Source organism: Coregonus lavaretus (genome assembly GCF_964263955.1).
Source record: "Coregonus lavaretus genome assembly, chromosome: 9".
Classification (NCBI taxonomy): domain Eukaryota; kingdom Metazoa; phylum Chordata; class Actinopteri; order Salmoniformes; family Salmonidae; genus Coregonus; species Coregonus lavaretus.
In genome coordinates this window covers 27,942,653-27,963,249 of record NC_139996.1, presented here as the reverse complement: position 1 = coordinate 27,963,249, position 20,597 = coordinate 27,942,653, and the positions used below count along the sequence as shown (strand labels likewise).

Below are 20,597 nucleotides of genomic sequence, written 5' to 3'. Positions count from 1 at the left end.
ATTTGCAGGTTCTGTGTCTCTGGAACCCCTGACCCTTAACCCCTGAACCTAGGACAGGTTCTGGTCCAGTTTTGCGAAATTACTGGACTGAACAGACTTGATCAGTATTTCAAGTCTTGATGATTTTTATTTTCTGGAAACTCTACCCCTGATCTGGGACTGATCCTGGTTCTGCTGAGATCTATTCTGTGTTCCGGAGGACTGGTTCTTCAGGGACCTGTCTGGCCTCTCTCTCCCCAGGATCATGGCCTCTTTCTGGGGCATGGTGGTGTTGCTGTGTGGGGTGGTGGTTCTCTCTGAAGCACAGAAGACGAAGAGCAACGTACCCCGGCTAAAACTCTCTTATAAAGGTGAGTCTTCTTCATTTACCTTGACACTTACTGTACCATGCTGCTTCCCTGTTTCTACTCTAAAGCTATCCTAAAATAATAATAATCTATGCTTACTCTGTTCTTACCAGCTGCTCTCTATTCATACTTGTCTGTATGCATATCTAGCAGGGATAGAGGTTTCTGCTGGTGCCTGTATCTGTTTGTATTGAGAAAGAGCAGAAGCAAAGTGTATATATTTTTGTTTCTATTTTAGTGTATATGTGGACGAAGGACTGATCCACTTAACTACTAATGACTGACTGTGATATGGCATTTCTGCTAAAGTGTGTGTCAAGATAAAGTGCAACCCATATTTCCATGATGTTGCTTGGTTGCTTATAAAAGGTTTTATGTATTTGGCTTTATACAGCACATTTTCAGCGTACATTTTTTTTTTTACTGAGAATGGAAGATATGTGTCTGGTATATGCATGGGATTGAAAAGGAAATCACATTGATAGCCTATGTATTCTGCATCTGAGATATGTTTTATGTGCATAGGTACACACTCTTTTCCTCAGAATTCCATGTGCCATATGTCTGACCAAAGGATCTGTTACAAAATATATTTACTAGATATGTATCAGAGTGGATATGTAAGAATCTGTTAGATCACACTGGATCGAATCTGTTAGATATTTACTGAATATACAGTCTCTATGATTAGAGTGTCTCTAAAGGCTTATTTTTTTATTTTTTTATTTAACCTTTATTTTATCAGGGAGTCATACTGAGACCAAGGTCTCTTTTACAGATGAGACCTGAATACAAAATGCAAGCAGAAAGAAAAACACAGTCATAAAAAACAAACACATTCATCAGTAATACGGTCCTCAATCAGCTTTCTGAATTGCCCTAGAGGCACCAGAACATCAAATTTAGGAACATTTTGAAGATTGTCCTACGAATAAGGTGCAGGAAAACTAAAAGCTGATTTACCTAACTCAGTAGAGACCAAAGGAATTTCCAAAGTTAGCCATCCCTGAGACCAGGTGTGGTAACTCATATGTCTTAAGTTTAGTAATGATGTTAGGTAGAGTGGGAATTTTTGTAAAAGGGCTTTATAAATGAAAACATAGCAATCTACGTGACATCAAACGGGGCCAACCAACTTTCTGGTAGAGAATGCAGTGATGAGTACTACAATTGTTGCCTGTCATAAAGCACAGTGTGCTATGATAAACTGCATCCAACGGCTTTAATGAAGTGGCAGCTGTGTTCGTATCCAGTTGAAGTCGGAAGTTTACATACACTTAGGTTGAACTCGTTTTTCAACCACTCCACAAATTTCTTGTTAACAAACTATAGATTTGGCAAGTCGGTTAGGACACTTTGTGTATGACACAAGTAATTTTTCCAACAATTTACAGACAGATTATTTCACTTATAATTCACTGTATCACAATTCCAGTGGGTCAGAAGTTTATATACACTAAGTTGACTGTGCCTTTAAACAGCTTGGAAAATTCCAGAAAATGATGTCATGGCTTTAGAAGATTCTGATAGGCTAATTGACATCATTTGAGTCAATTGGAGGTGTACCTCTGGATGTATTTCAAGGCCTACCTTCAAACTCAGTGCCTCTTTGCTTGACATCATGGGAAAATCAAAAGAAATCAGCCAAGAGTTTTTGAATTTGTAGACCTCCACAAGTCTGGTTCATCCTTGGGAGCAATTTCCAAATGCCTGAAGGTACTACGTTCATCTGTACAAACAATAGTACGCAAGTGTAAACATCATGGGACCACGCAGCCGTCATACCGCTCAGGAAGGAGACACGTTCTGTCTCCTAGAGATGAACGTACTTTGGTGCAAAAAGTGCAAATCAATCCCAGAACAACAGCAAAGGACCTTGTGAAGATGCTGGAGGAAACAGGACACAAGTATTTATATCCACAGTAGAACGAGTCCTATATCGACATAACCTGAAAGGCCGCTCAGCAAGGAAGAAGCCACTGCTCCAAAACCGCCATAAAATAGCCAGACAACGGTTTGCAACTGCACATGGGGGCAAAGATCGTACTTCTTGGAGAAATGTCCTCTGGTCTGATGAAACAAAAATAGAACTGTTTGGCCATAATGACCATCGTTATGTTTGGAGGAAAAAGGGGGCCGGCTTGCAAACCGAAGAACACCATCCCAACCGTGAAGCACGGGGTGGCAGCATCATGCTGTGGGTGTTATTTGCTGCAGGAGCGACTGGTGCACTTCACAAAATAGATGGCATCATGAGGAAGGAAAGTTATGTGGATATATTGAAGCAACATCTCAAGACATCAGTCAAGAAGTTAAAGCTTGGTCGCAAATGGGTCTTTCAAATGGACAATGACCCCAAGCATACTTCCAAAGTTGTGACAAACTGGTTTAAGGACAACAAAGTCAAGGTACTGGAGTGGCCATCACAAAGCCCTGACCTCAATCCCATAGAACATTTGTGGGCAGAACTGAAAAAGCGTGTGCGAGCAAGGAGGCCTACAAACCTGACTCAGTTACATCAGCTCTGTCAGGAGGAATTGGCCAAAATTCACCCAACTTATTTTGGGAAGCTTGTGGAAGGCTACCCGAAACGTTTGACCCAAGTTAAACAATATGAAGGCAATGCTACCAAATACTAATTGAGTGTATGTAAACTTCTGACCCACTGGGAATGTGATGAAAGAAATAAAAGCTGAAATAAATCATTCTCTCTACTATTATTCTAACATTTCACATTCTTACAATGAAGTGGTAATCCTAACTGACCCAAAACAGGGAATTTTTACTAGGATTATATGTCAGGAATTGTGAAAAACTGAGTTTAAATGTATTTGGCTAAGGTGTATGTAAACTTCCGACTTCAACTGTAGATTATGTCGCCATAGACTAGGATCACTAGGAACGTCAACTGAATAATCTGCTTTCTACTATTTAGCGAGAGGCAGGATCTATTTCTATAGAAGAAGCCCATTGTTATTCTCAGCTTCTTAACTAACTCATCAATATGCTTTTTAAAACACAGCTTTTCATCTATCCAGATGCCCAGATTTTTGTAAGGAAGGGCACGATCAACATGGACACCATCCAAAGTACATATGCTTAAATCATCAGACTTATTTTTATGCTCTCTAGAGAACAACATATACTTAGTTTTACATTCAGTACTAATTTCAGGTCAATAAAGTTGTTCTGTATTACAATGAAGGCAGACTGTAATTCAGACATGCCCTGATCAACAGTGGGGGCAATAGCATACACAACAGTATCATTGTCATACAAGTGCAGGTTACAATTTTTTACAGACAAGTCGATATTGTTAATGTAAACAGTTAAAAGTACAGTACCCAGAACCGACCCCTGCAGGACATCTTTAGTAATATCCATCAGTAGATATACATTGAGTTCTATCTGTCATGTAATTTTTAAATCAGTTACTTGCAGCCTGGTGTAGGCCAATTGAAGAAAGCCTCTGAATTAGCAGTGAGTGAGCAACAGTATCAAAAGCCTTTGACAGGTCAATGAAGAGGGCAGCACAATGTTGCCTTTTATCCATACAGTTAACCACGTCATTTATAACTAGGGATGCAGCAGATACAGTGGGGGAAAAAAGTATTTAGTCAGCCACCAATTGTGCAAGTTCTCCCACTTAAAAAGATGAGAGAGGCCTGTAATTTTCATCATAGGTACACGTCAACTATGACAGACAAATTTAGAAAAAAAATTGCAGAAAATCACATTGTAGGATTTTTTATGAATTTATTTGCACATTATGGTGGAAAATAAGTATTTGGTCACCTACAAACAAGCAAGATTTCTGGCTCTCACAGACCTGTAACTTTTTCTCTAAGAGGCTCCTCTGTCCTCCACTCGTTACCTGTATTAATGGCACCTGTTTGAATTTGTTATCAGTATAAAAGACACCTGTCCACAACCTCAAACAGTCACACTCCAAACTCCACTATGGCCAAGACCAAAGAGCTGTCAAAGGACACCAGAAACAAAATGGTAGACCTGCACCAGGCTGGGAAGACTGAATCTGCAATAGGTAAGCAGCTTGGTTTGAAGAAATCAACTGTGGGAGCAATTATTAGGAAATGGAAGACATACAAGACCACTGATAATCTCCCTCGATCTGGGGCTCCACGCAAGATCTCACCCCGTGGGGTCAAAATGATCACAAGAACGGTGAGAAAAAATCCCAGAACCACACGGTTGGACCTAGTGAATGACCATAGAGAGCTGGGACCAAAGTAACAAAGCCTACCATCAGTAACACACTACGCCGCCAGGGACTCAAATCCTGCAGTGCCAGACGTGTCCCCCTGCTTAAGCCAGTACATGTCCAGGCCCGTCTGAAGTTAGCTAGAGTGCATTTGGATGATCCAGAAGAGGATTGGGAGAATGTCATATGGTCAGATGAAACCAAAATATAACTTTTTGGTAAAAACTCAACTCGTCGTGTTTGGAGGACAAAGAATGCTGAGTTGCATCCAAAGAACACCATACCTACTGTGAAGCATGGGGGTGGAAACATCATGCTTTGGGGCTGTTTTTCTGCAAAGGAACCAGGACGACTGATCCGTGTAAAGGAAAGAATGAATGGGGCCATGTATTGTGAGATTTTGTGTGAAAACCTCCTTCCATCAGCAAGGGCATTGAAGAGGAAACGTGGCTGGGTCTTTCAGCATGACAATGATCCCAAACACACCGCCCGGGCAATGAAGGAGTGGCTTCGTAAGAAGGATTTCAAGGTCCTGGAGTGGCCTAGCTAGTCTCCAGATCTCAACCCCATAGAAAATCTTTGGAGGGAATTGAAAGTCTGTGTTGCCCAGCGACAGCCCCAAAACATCACTGCTCTAGAGGAGATCTGCATGAAGGAATGGGCCAAAATACCAGCAACAGTGTGTGAAAACCTTGTGAAGACTTACAGAAAACGTTTCAAAGATAAGAAAGATCTTAGCTGAGAATTAATCAAAGATTCTAATATTTTTGCTAGGCAAGATAGTTTAGAAATAGGCCGATAATTATTTAGGTCACAAGGGTCACCACCTTTGGGAAATGGGAGTACATGGGCCGCCTTCCAAACCTTGGGGATAGTACCAGATATAATCGTCAGGATAAAAATATGGGTTAATGATTCAGCAATCAGGGGAGCAGAGAGTTGCAACAGAAATGGATCAAGCACATCAGCCCCAGTGGATGTTTTACTTCAATCTTAAGCAAGGGATCTAGCACATCACAGATAGTAAATTGTTAAAATGAAAACAAAGATTCACTAGAAGTTGACGGGTTAACCATTGAGTCAGCTATAGGCTGGCAGAGAGAAGAGAAGAGCTGAGCAGGGTCAACTACACCACCGTTTCTCTCAAATAAAAAGCACTTCACCAATTTGGACTATTTTGTGTATGTCCATTACATGAAATCCAAATAAAAATCAATTTAAATGACAGGTTGTAATGGAACAAAATAGGAAAAATGCCAAGGGGGACGAATACTTTTGCAAGGCACTGTAACTCAGATGAAAACCAAGGATTCAATTTGTCTTTGACTCTCAAAGTCTCTTTGACTCAGCAATGTGTGTGAGTGTACAGTACTCTCTGCTGTCTACTGTTGTCAGTTTGTTAATGAAGAGACATGCCAGAGTGACTCGCCAGTGCTTAAGTGAAGTATCGTTCATCTGTCTATCCCTCTCTCCCTCTCGTATTCCTGGTTGCCGTTTTTTCTGCTCTGTCGTTCCCTGCATGGTAATTATGTTGAGGATGAATGGTGTGAGTCTGTCTCAACAGATGGCTCTCTTAAACAGAGACATTTCTTTCTCAGCACCACCACAATCATAATTATACACGCGCATGAACACACACTCACACAGACACACACATACACACACGCATGCAGTCTCTATCTCTCACACACACACACGCACACTCACACACACGTTGGCCATCAGTAGATAATGATACCTGTGTGTGTGTGTATCAGTCATCTCTAAATCATGCCCTCTGTGATTTCTCTACTAGACCACAGCACTACACATACACAACACAGCTGAACTACATGGATGGAACAACACACATACAGCAGACCTGCACAGAACACAGGGTAGCAGTGGCGGCTCCTGAAAAAATTCTCAGGGGGGGCAATTTTTCTGATGATTTAGGTGACCTACACACATTTTAAAAAAGATATGTCCAGCAACAACATGAAGACAGGGGCAGCATATAAGTCAATACCAGAAGCATTTATTGACTGATCTGGGGAGATGGATTCCAGTTTCTGTGACAGATTATAAATAATCTCTGATGCCTTTGTTATATTAGCTTTTGGTTGAATGTACACAACGGTAACAAACAATTGGGGGAACTCAGTAAGGTCGCAGTGACACAGAAAGCAGTTCAATGTCGGGGGTACAGAGTCGCTCTCTTACCAGGATCGATTTTCCCTGTGACTGTCAGATCGCGGTCCGCTCTGACCAGGGTGAAGCCGGCCGGCTCCACTTCTCTGTCCGGGACTCTGTCATCCAGCCAAGTCTCAATAAATGCCAGCAAACAGGCCTCCCGATATTCGTGTTGGAAGCGCAGATTCGCTGACAACTCATCCGCTTTCCCCCTCAGTGACTGGGCATTAATCAGCAAGGTGGTGGGTAAGGGAAGTTTGTTCTGCTGTATTGGATTCCGCTGCCAGCAGCGTTTTCATTATTTAGTCCGTTCGTAGCGGGTATGTACACGATCAACAAGATCAGTCCAAAACCCACCACTGGAAATCCATGGTTGGCAGAATGTTTGTAAACTAAGTGTACAAATTAAAAACATAAAATAACGCCACTAAGTGTACAAATTAAAAACATAAGATAACGCCACACTGCAGGTCGCAACAGAGACGCTGCTACCCGCTATTTTCTTAGTTACGTTCATGGTTACGTTACGTATGACGAAAGCGCGTAAGTGCAAGCCCTCAGAAACCCATAGAGATTGTATTGAAAGCTCTGAAATTTGAAAAAAATAGATTTTACATGGGAGTCTATGACAGACTTCTGGGCGATTTTCAACCTGACTGAAATCGCCCCAAAAGGGGGGGGGGCCATTTGAAGCACGACTTTAGCCTGATTGGACATTTAGTGGCAGTCAGATCAGATTAGAACACTGATAACTACTGTTGCCGTGATATAATTGATTAGAAAAAAAATCCCTTCCTTTTCCCGTTTGGCAGTGCGTCGCCCATATCGCCCTATTGAACACACCGCCCCTGCAGGGCAGAGAGACAGTCTCTGATATGGACCCGTTCATACTGAGTTTTCAATGATGAATATAGGGTTACATACAGCTGTGGATAAAAGCTAAATTAATGTTTGGCATTGCTAAACATTTGTGGAGTGAGATGTGAGGTGTGTGTGTCTGTATGTGTGTGTGGCTTCTGAGTGTGGGGTTGGTTTTTGCCAAGGTCTGTTCTCTGTGACAGACAGGTCTGGCAGGTGTAGGAACCCTGATCCCTACAGGTGGCACTCAGCACACACACACACACACTCACACACGCACACTCACACTTACACTCACACTCACACACACGCACACGCACACACACACACACACAAACAAACACACGCACACACACACATTAGCACAGCAGGGCAGAGACATGGGGGGGATCCCCTGTTAACCCCCCAACTACCTCCCTCACATCCTAACCCCAACTGCAGAGGGCAGTAGGACAGGGCAGTAGGACAGGGCAGTAGGGAAGGGGACAGGGAGCATGGTGGGATGGTAACAATGGCCTGCTTACCTAAACATGAACCCACCAGGTCCAACTGTAACAAGAGCATGACTATAGGACTACAGGACTACAGGGCAGTACAGGAACAGGATAGACCAAGATGTATTGCTGGTCGTCTGAGGTGTGGTTTTAATGGGTTTCTGTACGCTGCCAGGGACATAGGAATTTAAGCTTAGCTGTACAGTATGTCATACATGTGTCCTAGCTAGGAAAAGTGGGGGGGAGATATTGTTAAGTGTCTGGGAACTAGAGGAAGAGAAAACAAAAGAGTTTGAAGGAGAAGAAATGAGAGGGAAGGAGAGTGAAATAAAGGGTACTTTACTTTAATGGCTGGTGAGGGACTTCCAGGAGCTCTGTCTCTGTCAGACCTGTCCACCCCTTTGATACCCGCATCCAAGACCCCCCCCCCCACACACACACACACACACACACAAGTACACTCACGTAACATAAACACTCACGCACACGCAAACTCACACAACACATATACTCTCATACAGCATACTGAAACACCAGCAGCACCAGCCAAGGTCTAACCCCACAAAAACAAAAGCCGATGTTTAAAGCACTAAACCACTGAACAACACCAGTCAAGGTCTAACCCCACAAAAACAAAAGCCACTGAATTGCCGATAGAAAAAAAAAACTCTCTCTCTCCCTCATTTTCTCTATCCATCTCTCTCTACTCCTGAGGTCATGCACATCTTATTGTAGTAATGTTATCCTCTGGCTTTGACTGGGAGTGAATAGACTTTTTATCAGGGCATGGAATGAGGAAGGTTCTTTTAAAATGTTTAATCCATAAGTATTTAGAGAATCTAGAGACCAGGGTTGGGTTTCTCTCTGTGTGTGTGAAACAGAGGGTTTTCTCCATAGGTCAGTATCACACAAACACTGGAGTGGGGGTGGAACTGTATTACACGGACATGCCTCTCTGCACATCCCAACCATGCAGACAAGAATTTGTTGTGATTGTGTGAAATCTCCAGTTTTTTTTTTACCTATTCAGACGATTATGTATTTATTTGTGTAAGCTTTACCCATCAGTATCCCACAGAGACAGATTACATGCTGAAAGACGTGTGTGTGTGGTGTTGTGGACAGTGACTAATGTGATGGTATTGCAGCATCTAGAACACTCCACCCCCCCCCCCCAGACAGCAAGACATAACCTGAAGGGTATACTATGAAGGAAACTAGATCTACTCAGGGTTTTCTGAAACCAGCCTGCTTCAGTTAGCTTCACATTCCAGCTCAGGCTTCATCCATGCTACGATGGGGGATATTGCTCATCCGCCTCTAGCAGGCTTGTAACTCTAGTAGGCTTGTAACTCTAGCAGGCTTGTATCTCTAGCAGGCTTGTAACTCTAGCAGGCTTGTAACTCTAGCAGGCTTGTAACTCTAGCAGGCTTGTAACTCTAGCTTGTAACTCTAGCAGGCTTGTAACTCTAGCTTGTAACTCTAGCAGGCTTGTAACTCTAGCAGGCTTGTAACTCTAGCAGGCTTGTAACTCTAGCAGCTAGCAGGCATGTTGCACATGGCTAGTCGAATGCCAAACTCTTTAAGGGCTCTGGAGTCTGTTTGTTGAAATGATCAGGAGATGCTTTATCTCTTGTCACCGACTATAGGAACAAGGCCTTGAGATATAGGGCTCCATACAATACTGGCTAATATGTTTTGTTGTTTAGATGTGTTTCTGATGTTTTCTATGGCAGCACTAAATAACACTCCCATGCCCTCCAGCCCAGAAAGAGAGAGTTAGAGAGAGAGAGAAATAGAGTGTGAGAGAGAGAGAGAGAAAGAGAGAGTGAGAGAGCAAGAAAGAGAGAGAGAAAGAGAGAATGTAGGGTAAAATAGTTTATTTATATCGGTCTCACATGGGACTGTTGATTTTTTGCATCCATTTTCCCCCGCCCTTTCCTCTCTCACTCACTCCACCTAAGATCCATTATAATAAAATAAAGCTGTGTCCTAACAGAGAGAGAGAGAGAGAGAGAGAGAGAGAGAGAGAGAGAGAGAGAGAGAGAGAGAGAGAGAGAGAGAGAGAGAGAGAGAGAGAGAGAGAGAGAGAGAGAGAGAGAGAGAGAGAGAGAGAGAGAGAGATAGAAGAAGGTTGAGGATGAAAAAGGAGGGGAAGAGATACAGTAAGTGACTGGAGAAAGAGAGAAAAGAGAGAGAGGAAAAAATAGATAGTTTGGGTGAGGGGTAACATGGATAGTGCATGGAAAGAAAAGGCTGCCTGTCTGTCTCTGTCCAAATTAGCCCATATGCAGATAGGGGTGAATAATAGGGCTAGGAGTTGTTTCTGACCAGGAGGTTACAGATCAGAGTCTCTAACATGGCTGATTTCAGATATTTAAATATTCAAAGCAACATAAAATATGTGTGTGCATCCACATGAGCTTGAGCATGTGAGTGTGTGTGTGTGTGTGTGTGTGTGTGTGTGTGTGTGTGTGTGTGTGTGTGTGTGTGTGTGTGTGTGTGTGTGTGTGTGTGTGTGTGTGTGTGTGTGTCAGAATGTATCCATTTATTTGTATAATCTCACAATACTCTGGTGAATGGATGGTTTCCATGGACACTAGTCCCAAACAAACACACACACTCACCTGAGCTGTGTGTGGTGTGTGTTGACATGGTGATTTCCAGACTGGCTTTCTACATGTCTGACACACCACTGTTAATACAACAAGCAGTATGGGCTCTAGGCAATCAGCTGTTTCCTTTTCACATGGTGGATAGCATACACAGTAGGATTACAGTAACACACACCTGTCTCTTTGTTTGTGTGTGTGTATGTTTGTGTGTGTGTGTGTGTGTGTGTGTGTGTGTGTGTGTGTGTGTGTGTGTGCGTGCGTGCGTGCTTGTGTGTGTGTGCGTGCGTGCGTGCGTGTGTGTGTGTATGTTTGTGTGTGTGCGTGTATGTGTGTGTGTGTGTGTGTGTATGTTTGTGTGTGTGTGTGTGCGTGCGTGCGTGCGTGCGTGTGTGTGCGTGCGTGCGTGCGTGTGTGTGTTTGTGTGTGTGTGTGCGTGCGTGCGTGCGTGTGTGTGTGTGTGTGTGTGTGTGCGTGTGTGTGTGTGTATGTTTGTGTGTGTGTGTGTGTGTGTGTGTGTGTGTGGGTGTGTGTGCATGCATGCGTGCGTGCGTGTGTGCATGCGTGTGTGCGTGTGTGTGTTTGTGTGTGTTTGCGGCTGAGGGGAATAGTGCTGGGCTGTGTGTGGGAGAGGGTGTGTGGGAGCTCTGGTTTGTTTGTGACAGAACAGAATTGAGGGCACTTGAGGGAATCTGTTTCTAACTAGAAGTAGGAGGTCTCTCTCTCTCCCCCCTCTCTCTTTCTTTCTCCCTTCCTCCCTCTCTTACTCTGTCACGCTCATCTTTCTCCTCCATTTGCACATTTTCCCTTGCAATGCCTTTTTTTGTGCTGCATGTCCATCTGTCTTTTTTCTTATTTTCCCCACTTCCCTCCCTTTTTCCTCCACCGTCTCCCTTCCCTTCTCCTCCCTCTTCCCTCCCTCTCAGGGCTTCTGACATAAAAACACACTTCAGAGAGTGGGGCATTTTCCCTGCTGAAACATTAATGACGTACACGGTTATTTATTCCAAGAAAGAAAGAAAAAAAGAAAGAAAGAAAGAAAGAAAGAAATATAATCCATACTACATCATCATGTGGCGATCAGGACCCAGTCACTAATGAACGTTTCAATTTATTACAAAGATTATGAAACGGGTTGTTTAGATTCTGGATGATGATTGGTTGATAGCAGGGAGTTATAGCACCACAATCTCCGCATTCAACGGGTAACGCCTGATAACAGTTCCATTAGATTTATCAATGCGCATCCACTGTCCCACAGCTCAGCCAATCAATTTATTCACTTAATTTGTATTGTATATTATAATGGATATAAAAGACAGGTAATGTTAGCCTAGCCTTCCTCAATAGCTCTCAAATCAAATCAAATTGTTTTTGTCACATGCGCCGAATACAACAGGTGTAGACCTTACCGTGAAATGCTTACTTACAAGCCCTTAACCAACAATGCAGTTTTAAGAAAAATAAGAGTTAAGAAAATATTTACTAAATGAACTAAAGTAAAAATAAAATAACAATAACGAGGCTATATACAGGGGGTACCGGTACCGAGTCAATGTGTGGGGACACAGGTTAGTTGAGGTAATTGAGGAAATATGTGCATGTAGATAAGGGTAAAGTAACTATGTATAGATAATAAACATCTCCTTTGTCTTGATCATGTTGAGGGAGAGGTTGTTGTCCTGGCACCACACTGCCAGGTCTCTGACCTCCTTCCTATAGGCTGTCTCATCGTTGTCGGTGATAAGACCTACCACCGTTGTGTCGTCAGCAAACTTAATGATGGTGTTGGAGTCGTGCTTGCCCACGCAGTCATGGGTGAACAGAGAGTACAGGAGGGGACTAAGCATGCACCCCTGAGGGACCCCCGTGTTGAGGATCAGCGTGACAGATGTGTTGTTGTCTACCCTTACCACCTGGGGGCGGCCCGTCAGGAAGTCCAGTATCCAGTTGCAGAGGGAGGTGTTTAGTCCCAGGGTCCTTAGCTTAGTGATGAGCTTTGTGGACACTTTGTTGTTTAACGCTGAGCTGTAGTCAATGAACAGCATTTGCATATAGGTTTCCTTTTGTCCAGGTGGGATAGGGCAGTGTGGAGTGCAATAGAGATTGCGTCATCTGTGGATCTGTTGGGGCGGTATGCAAATTGGAGTGGGTCTAGGGTTTCTGGGATGATGGTGTAGATGTGAGCCATGACCAGCCTTTCAAAGCACTTCATGGCTACAGACATGAGTGCTACTGGTCGGTAGTCATTGAGGCAGGTTACCTTTGTGTTCTTGGGCACAGGGACTATGGTGGTCTGCTTGAAACATGTAGGTATTACAGACTCGGTCAGGAAAAGGTTGAAAATTACACTTGCCAGTTGGTCAGCGCATGCTCGGAGTACACATCCTGGTAATCTGTCTGTGCCTTGTGAATGTTGACCTGTTTAAAGATCTTACTCAAATCAGCTACGGAGAGCGTGATCACACAGTCGTCCGGAACAGCTGGCGCTCTCATGCATGCTTTAGTGTTGCTTGCCTTGAAGCGCACATAGAAGTCATATAGCTCATCTGGTAGGCTCATGTCACTGGGCAGCTCTTGGCTGGGCTTCCCTTTGTAGTCCGTAATAGTTTGCAAGCGAGCGTCGGAGCCGGTGTAGTAGGATTCAATCTTAGTCCTGTATTGACGCTTGCCTGTTTGATGGTTCGTCGGAGGGCATACCAGGATATCTTATAAGCGTCTGGGTTAGAGTCCCGCTCCTTGAAAGCGGCAGCTCTACCCTTTATCTCAGTGCGGATGTTGCCTGTCATCCATGTCTTCTGGTTGGAGTACGTACGGTCACTGTGGGGACGACGTCATCGATGCACTTATTGATGAAGCCAGTGACTCATATGGTATACTCGTCAATGCCATCGAATGAATCCCGGAACATATTCCAGTCTATGCTAGAAAAACAGTCCTGTAGCTTAGCATCTGCGTCATCTGACCACTTATGTATTGAGCGAGTCACTGGTACTTAATGCTTTAGTTTTTGCTTTTAAGCAAGAATCAGGAGGATAGAATGATGGTCTTATTTTCCAAATGGAGGGCAAGGGAGACCTTTGTACGCGTCTCTGTGTGTGGAGTAAAGGTGGTCTAGAGTTTTTTGCCTCTGGTTGCACATGTAACATGCTGGTAGAAATGAGGTAAAACGGATTTAAGTTTCACTGCATTAAAGTCCCCGGCCACTAGGAGCGCCACCTTTGGATGAGCATTTTCTTGTTTGCTTATGGCCTTATACAGCTCGTTGAGTGCGTCATTAGTGCCAGCATCGGTTTGTGGTGGTAAATAGACAGCTACGAAAAATATAGATGAAAACTCTCTTGATAAATAGTGTGGTCTACAGCTTATCATGAGATACTCTACCTCATGCGAGCAAAACCTAGAGACTTCCTTAATATTAGATTTCGCGCACCAGCTGTTATTGACAAATAGACACAGGCCTCCACCCCTTGTCTTACCGGAGGCAGCTGTTCTGTCTTGCCGATGCACGGAAAACCCAGCCAACTGTATATTATCCAGCCACGACTCGGTGAAACATAAGATATTATAGTTTTTAATGTCCCGTTGGTAGGATAGTCTTGAACGGAGCTCATCCAGTTTATTCTCTAATGATTGAACGTTGGCCACTAGGACGGATAGTAGAGGCGGGTTACCCACTCGCCGACAAATTCTAACAAGGCACCCGGACATGCGTCCCCTGTATCGGCTTCTCTTCTTCATGCGAATGACGGGGATTTGGGCCTGGTCCAGTATCAGCAGTAAATCTGAAAAATTTATGAAAAATGTATGCACTCACTAACTGTAAGTCGCTCTGGATAAGAGCATTTGCTAAATGACTAAAATGTAAAACGTAAAATTAAAGAAAGAATCTTCATCCAGTTCGAGGTGAGTAATCACTGTTCTGATATCCAAAAGCTCTTTTCGGTCATTAGAGACAGTGGCAGAAACATTATATACAGAATAAGTTACAAACAACGCGAAAAAAATACACAAAAAAGCACAATTGGTTAGGAGCCCATAAAACGATAGCCATCTCCTCCGCTATCTTATTGACTCGACAATCAGCTGTTTGTTGCTTATTTTATAAATTATTTATTAAATAATTATTTATTGAAGTTCTTGTCTCTCGTCATCATTGAACCTCTGCTAGCTAGCTACATGTCAATGATTTATTTAGCATAGCAACGTGAAATGAATAAAAGGAATAGAGTGAAAGACTGGGTCAAAACCAATTATGCTACTAGCTCTCACAATCTCCGGTCAGAATTAGATGTTTCTAATGTTTCTCAAAAGTCAAATATCGAAGTTGTTCCAAATGTCAAATTTCAAGTTTAGGCATTAACTCCACATTTTTAAGGTTAGGGATAAGTTTAGGCATTAACTCCAAATTGTTACGGTTAGGCATTTACTCTGAATGGTTAAGGTAAGGGTTAAGGTTTGGGATAGGCTTAAAACAAAAATAACTTTATATTGCTGGATTCAAACTTGCAACCTTTGGAATGAGAGGCAGATGCTTATGCCCACCCAAGCAAAACCGAAACCTACTTGAAGGTAACAGCGCTCACTGTTGCACCCTAGTGGCCAGTTCTCACATAATCTCCCGACAGCCTCAGACAGGATGGATGTCAAATACTGACTTGTATCATGGGTGACCATGCTGGTACATAAACCCTGGATTTCTAATGCTATGTATTGGCCAATGAGAGGTTTTGAAGACACCGGCACTTCCCAGAAGAAGCAGTCCTCCATAGGAATGAATACAATTAAATGTTTCAAGGACAAAATTACATGTATTTAAGTATTTTTGTTGTTGTAGTGGGGACAGTAAGAGTTATTTTGTACCTCCAGCCAATCGCAATCACTCTATTGAGACATATTGCAGACTCGTTGAAAAAGATGTTGATGATCTCCTTAAGAAAAAACTGGAGTACATATCTTTTCAAAATTACCCAAGGATGAAAAATAAGCTTTGCTTGATTTACAATCCGATATGTCAGTTCTTACCCATCCTGCTGATAAGGGTGGGTTGGTTGTACTCATGGATAGGACAGTTTATGTAAATGAGTGTCACAGACAACTGCTTGACAACACCTTTTTACAAGGAACTCAGAAGTGACCCCATTTCCCAATTTCAGAACACTATCTTTACTGTCCTAGATGGGTATTTAAGTTCTGGTCAAATCACCAAAAAAGAACACGATTTTTTGGCTATTCAACATCCTAAAATTGCCACTTTCTATACTTTGCCGAAATTACACAAGAATGTTACAAAACCTCCAGGGCGCCCTATTGTAGCGGGCATTGATGCAGTAACAGCCCCTTTATCAACCTTTGTTTACATTTTTATTAGACCTCTCACAGAACAGCTCCCCTCCTTTGTAAAGGACATCAGCAGTATGATCTCTATTATTGAATCTCTTGATAATACCTTGCTAGTTACTTTTGATGTTGAGTCGTTATATACGAATATTCCACACGAGGGCAGTATTGAAGCCATGGAACATTTTCTTCTGAAACGTGACCCAAATGAACTACCTTCCAGTGCATGCATTATAACATTGGCTGAAATAGTACTCACACACAACTACTTCATGTTTCTAAATGATTTCTTTATTCAGACGAAGGGTACTGCTATGGGATCCCCTATGGCTTCTAACTATGCTAATTTGTATGTGGGTTACATTGAGAAACAGTCCATTTTCAATCCTCTCAACCAAAAAAATATATGGAAACGGTACTTTGATGATATTTTTGTTCTATGGAGGGGTGATTTAAAACAGCTCCAGGCATTCCATACTTTTCTTAACTCTTGTTCTGAGCACCTGAGATGTACTATGCAATCTGACACACGTCAAATCAGTTTCCTTGATCTTCTGATTTTGTGTGAGGATAATGTTCTATACACTGATCTTTACAGGAAACCTACTGATCGTAACAGTTTGTTGAGGGCTGATAGTTGTCACCCGCTTCCCTTGAAAAACAGTTTGCCCTACAGCCAATTCTGTCGAATCAAAATGATTTGTAAAAAACAATCAGATATCAACCGAAATATGGCTGCGACGCAAAGAAAATTCAAGGAGAGGGGGTACAAAAATGGTCAGATTAATACTGCCATTGAGAAAATTCAAAACAAATCGAGACTTGACCTCTTTCAGGGACAGTCTCGCAAAAAGAAGCATTCTTGCATTCTAACTACACGCTATTCAAAGTGCTCTGAACAAATTAAGGGAATCGTTCACAAACATTGGCACATTGTAAGATCCGATGACAGTATTGGTAATGTGTTTTCAGACCCTCACTTGGTTGTATTCTCGTGGGGCAGAAACCTCAGAGATCAATTGGTAAACTCGGATTTACCACCCCTAAATATCCCTGCACAACGTCTATTTGCGCCTCTACCCAATGGAAACTACAAGTGTAACGGCTGCGTTCAATGCAATGGCACTTACAAATGTAGATGCTTTAAACACCCCCAAACAGGGAAACAGATCCCAATCAAAGGTGTTATTACGTGCTTCACTAAGGCAGTTATTTATCTTATAACTTGTTCTTGTGGTAAACATTATGTGGGTAAAACAAAGCGCGAATTAAAAGTACTAATCTCGGAGCATCGTAGCACCATTAGGTGCAAAAACTCTACATACCCAGTCGCTGCCCACATTTTGGAAGCGAACCACTCGATTTCATCCCTACTTTATATCGGCATCGAACATGTCACCCTCCCTAGGAGAGGGGGTGACCTCGACAACTTATTGTTAAAACGAGAGGCTGCCTGGATCTTTAATTTAAAGACCCTTGCTCCCTTCGGTCTCAACGTAGACTTTGATTTGAAGCCATTCTTGTGATTATTGTGATTTTGCTATTCATTGTAAATGTTTGTGGGCCTATGTATCTATGATCGTATGCTATCCATGTTTTTTGTATGTTCTGTTTATCTGTGAATTAACCAATGCTATTAGGCCACACCCAACCATGATTACAGACACCTGCATGTGTCCTTTGACACTATATAAACTAGTGACCTGCAGTGTTTGTCATTATACCTTGATGAAGAAAGCTTGTCTGTCGAAACGTTGGTTATTAGGATATTAAATTATTGCATCTGAGCTCCTAGAGTGTGCGGCTTTCCTTTTCTTTTTCAAGTGTAGTGGGGACAGTAACATTAGAACATTACAAAAAGTATACTTTAAGGAAAATGTGGGGGAGTGCCAAGATGGATGGCTTCAAAACACCACCCCTGGTTTTCCATCTAGTGTATATACAAATCATTGGTCAAAACATGAGAATAGAACCCTTTCCTGCAGTCAAATGACCAAAGCACCCTCTAGTGGCCTCATGAGTGGAATGTTATAAATATTTTTCATTATTTCATAATTAATAAACATTTCAACTCTGTATCTGGCATGGTACAGTTGTCTTCTTTTTTTAAGCCTGTAACCATGTGTGTGAGGTGTATACTTTTGTTTCAAAGTAATTTTGTTTAAGACTACCAAGAAACACGCTGTGTGACCCTGATTCAGCCCACTGCAGTAATATTAACAACCAACCTATTTGGTTAGCAACTTCAGAACCTCAGAACTAACAACTCGTTTTTGCCCGGACCCTATCGTCTGGTGGAAGGATTAAATAAAATTTTTTTACTCACTAACGTTTTAATTAAAACATGTCGTTAATCTTTTTTTTATATATGTTGGCAACCGTTTTATATAAGCAATAAGCTCCTCGAATCTGGGAATTATAGTTTTATAAAATAAATAAGGCCCTCGAACCAGGGATTTACCCTTGGTTTCGCCTCGGAACTAAGAACAACCCTTACTCTGGAGTTATCACAGGATAATCCCTGGGTTCTCATGCCTTATTACAGTACTTGAATATACCTTTAGCTAACAACCAACTTCACACTAAGGTGTTGATTTATCATATAGCACTTTGAAACCTATCACCAGCTAATGTTTGAATTTTATCACACATACTAATACATACAAGCATTTCGCTACACCCGCTATAACATCTGCTAAACACGTGTATGTGACAAATAAAATTTGATTTGATTTGATCTACTACCAATCCCACATTGGGATGCAGATTAGTTGTAGAGGCCGGGGTTTCAGATGGGTTGTACTGTATATTGGTTGTGGAGAGGTCTCAGGGTGGCTGTAGATGATTGGTTGGTTTAACACAGACAGCTGTAGACATATACAGTGTAATGTATGACTGTGGTGTGACCTGGATTACATCAACAGGACATTCCCATTAGTCTACTGAGACATACCTCTACCTCCACATAGAATCTACTAGCGCTGGGCGATATGGAAAAAATATCATGTCACAATATTTAATCACATTCTTGACTGTTTGATGGTATTTGACGGTATTTAATGTTTTTGAATGATACAAGTTCTAAATTTGCATTATGAGTTGTGCATGACCCTAGGGTGGCAACACACAATTCTACAGTGCCTTCGGAAAGTATTCAGACCCCTTGACTTTTTCCACATTTTGTTTCGTTACAGCCTTATTCTAAAATGGATTAAATTAATACAAATCCTCAGCAATCTACACACAATACCCCATAATGACAAAGCGAAAACAGTTTTTTGGAAATTGTAGCAAATTTTGTACAAATAAAAAACATAAATACCTTAATTCCATAAGTATTCAGACCCTTTGCTATGAGACTTGAAATTGAGCTCAGGTGCATTCTGTTTCCACTGATCATCCATGAGATATTTCTACAACATGATTGGAGTCCACCTGTGGTAAATTCAATTGATTTGGAAAGGTACACACCTGTCTATACATTGTCCCACAGTTGACAGTGCATGTCAGAGCAAAAACCAAGCCATGAGGTCGAAGGAATTGTCCGTAGAGCACTGAGACAGGATTGTGTTGAGGCACAGATCTGGGGAAGGGTACCAAAACATTTCTGCTGCATTGAAGGTCCCCAAGAACAGAGTGGTCTACATCATTCTTAAATGGAAGAAGTTTGGAACCACCAAGACTCTTCCTAGTGCTGGCCGCCCGGCCAAACTGAGCAATCAGGGGAGAAGGGCCTTGGTCATGGAGGTTACCAAGAACCCGATGGTCACTCTTACAGAGCTCCAGAGTTCCTCTGTGGAGATGGGAGAACCTTCCAGAAGGACAACCATCTCTGCAGCACTCCACCAATCAGGCCTTTATGTTAGAGTGGCCAGATTGAAGCCACTCCTCAGTAAAAGGCTTGGAGTTTGCCAAAAGGCACCTACAGACTCTCAGATCATGAGAAACAAGATTATCTGGTCTGATGAAACCAAGATTGAACTCTTTGGCCTGAATGCCAAGCTTCACATCTGGAGGAAACGTGGCACCATCCCTACGGTGAAGCAAAAAAACAGTTTTTGCTTTGTCATTATGGGGTATTGTTTGTAGATTGATGAGGAAAAAAACAATGTAATCAATTTTAGAATAAGGCTGTAACCTAACAAAATGTGAAAAAGTCAAGGGGTCTGAAAACTTTCCGATTTCAATGGGGCTTTCTCCATTCTGATTGTTTTATACAGTGCAATCAAACTTTAACCAAAAGTTCCATACTGCCACGTAGGAATGCTATATATAGGCAAGAAATCTAGGCCTTATTATTTACCAAATATTGTAATTACGATTTAGATCAAAACACTTGGGTAAACTGACGGAATCATGGAAATAGAAGGATTATTCTAATTCTATAGTTAGAAAGTAATAGTGGGCACTTTGAATACAGTGTTGATTGACATGACAACGAATGAAAATGGCAAGGAGGCGTTCATAGAATTAGGAATTAAAATACTAATAGGATCTCTTTGGAGGCGTTATTGTGACAGGGTAGGAACCAAAGTGTTGGTCAGTGTTTCCC

At 42.2% G+C, this 20,597-nt stretch overlaps 1 pseudogene across 1 annotated transcript in view; it reads left to right on the top strand.

The window, feature by feature from the left end:
* The first annotated feature begins 244 nt into the window (after positions 1-244).
* LOC311134915 (semaphorin-3ab-like) overlaps positions 245-20,597 on the top strand; it is a 43,891-nt pseudogene continuing 23,538 nt past the window's right edge. The window contains exon 1 of the transcript in view: positions 245-350. The product of the transcript in view is annotated as a semaphorin-3ab-like (transcript). The remainder of the gene's footprint in view (positions 351-20,597) is intronic.